General features: G+C 40.4%; 1 pseudogene; it reads right to left on the bottom strand.

Annotated features, from left to right (window-relative positions):
• Nucleotides 1–501, bottom strand: part of LOC136463683 (cytochrome P450 724B1-like) — a 9,783-nt pseudogene extending 9,282 nt beyond the window's left edge.
• Nucleotides 502–2,073: the final 1,572 nt, after the last annotated feature.

Genomic DNA, 2,073 nt, shown 5'->3' on the forward strand with positions numbered 1-2,073 from the left:
CATATCCAATGCCACTTCTATCCATCTTCATGATGGTGTTCATGAGTAGCTCACTTTGGAGATGCTTGTCTCTAGCAAACTTGCTCAATCCAATCTTGAGATGCTCTTTCTCCAACTTGAGCTTTTTATTTTCTTCTTTTAGAGCATCATCTTTCTTTTCTTCCTTGAGCTTCTTGTTTTCTTTTTTGAGCTTCTCATTCTCAAGAATCAACTCTTTGTCATGATCAAGAGTTTCTAGCACAATGATGTTGTGGCTTTTCATCTCTTCAAGATCTTTCATGAGCTTATCATTATCACTCTTGAGCTTGACATACTCATCATAGTCATTGCACTCAACTACTTGCTTGCCTTTGCTACTAGATCCATGCTCAATGCTCTCATCAATTAAATCATCACATGAAGTAGCTATATCAATCTTGACAACATGGTTAGTAGCATCATGTGGCTCATTTGGTAAAAATTCTTGAGCAATAACAAGAGTGTCATGATTAATCTTAAGAGTAGTGTATTCATCTTTTAGCTTGTTGTGGCTAGTGATGAGTTCATTGTGCACCCACTCAAGTTTATCATGTTTATCTTTAAGCTCTTTCTTGGAAGATTTGAGCTCCTTGAGTTTGGATGATATAGCATCATTAGTTTCTCTAAGCTCATCATTAGTCTTTTCCAATGTATCACACTTAGCTAAGAGTGAATCATTTTTAGCATCAAGCTTTTCATTTGTAGCTCTACTCTTTCTAATGATCTTAGTGTATTTTCTTAGTATTTTGACAAGATCATCATATGTAGGTGAATCATCATCATCATCGCTATCGCTATCATTATCACTAGCATGCTCATCATCACTACTATCATCACTCTTAGTTACCTTGCGTTCACCCTTGGCCATAAGGCATAGGTGTGTAGAGGATGATGGCGATGGTGGCGGTGAAGATGCAAGATCAATAGCAATGGCGGCCACCTTCTCATTGTCACTATCATCATCGGATGATCCACTTGATGAATCAATGTCCGTGAGCCAATCATCGACGATGTAGGCCTTTCCACTCTTCTTTTTCTTGTGGAAGTCTCTCTTTTTGCCATCTCTCTTCTTGTATGGCTTGTTCTTTTTCTTCTCATCTTCATCTTCATTGCTTGAGTCATCTTTCTTGCCCTTGTTCTTGTTCTTGAACATGTCTTTCTTGGGCTTTGTGCATTGATGAGCAAGATGGCCAAGTTTGCCACAATTGTAGCAATCCATCTCGGAGATTGGCTTTCTTCTAGAGCTTGTGAAGAACTTCTTCTTGCCATCAAACTTGATGCCACTCTTGTTTAGCTTCTTTAGCATCTTGGTGGTCTTCTTCACCATGAGAGCAAGACTTTCTTCATCATCTTCTTCATCACTTGAGCTCTCATACTCAAGTCTTGCTTTGCCCTTATCTTGACTCGCTTTGAATGCTAAGTCCTTCTCTTTCTTCTTTGTAGAGGATGAGCCATCTTGTGGGGTGATGTGCATGTACATCTCATGAGCATTGATCTTTCCCAAGATTTGTGTCGGTGTAGCGGTGGAAAGATCACCTTGGTGTAGCACGATCACAATATGGCCATATTTGTCAATGGGGAGGACACTCAAGATCTTTCTCACAACGTCGGATGGTGACATTTGAGTAAGTCCAAGCCCATTGACTTCCTCTACAAGAACATTCAAACATGAATACATCTCATTAGCACATTCTTTGGGAAGCATCTCAAATGAATTTAGATTTTTAATCACAAGATGATAGCGTTCCTCACGCTCACTCTTAGTTCCCTCATGGAGCGCACAAACGTCCGACCATAGTGCATGGGCGTCTTTGTGGTTCCTTATACGGTTGAACACATCTTTGCAAAGGCCTCTAAATATGGTGTTGCGAGCCTTTGCATTCCATTTTTCATAGTTCACTTCATCGCCTTGAAGTTGTGCGGGATTCTTAGGTGTTGGGAACCCTTGACAGGTGGCTCTAAGTATTCCAACATCTAGAGCTTCTAGGTATGCCTCCATGCGAATTTTCCAATATGGAAAATCATCCCTCTCGAAGATAGGAGGAGGTCCATCCC

The sequence above is a fragment of the Miscanthus floridulus genome, chromosome 7 (genome assembly GCF_019320115.1).
Source record: "Miscanthus floridulus cultivar M001 chromosome 7, ASM1932011v1, whole genome shotgun sequence".
Taxonomy (NCBI): domain Eukaryota; kingdom Viridiplantae; phylum Streptophyta; class Magnoliopsida; order Poales; family Poaceae; genus Miscanthus; species Miscanthus floridulus.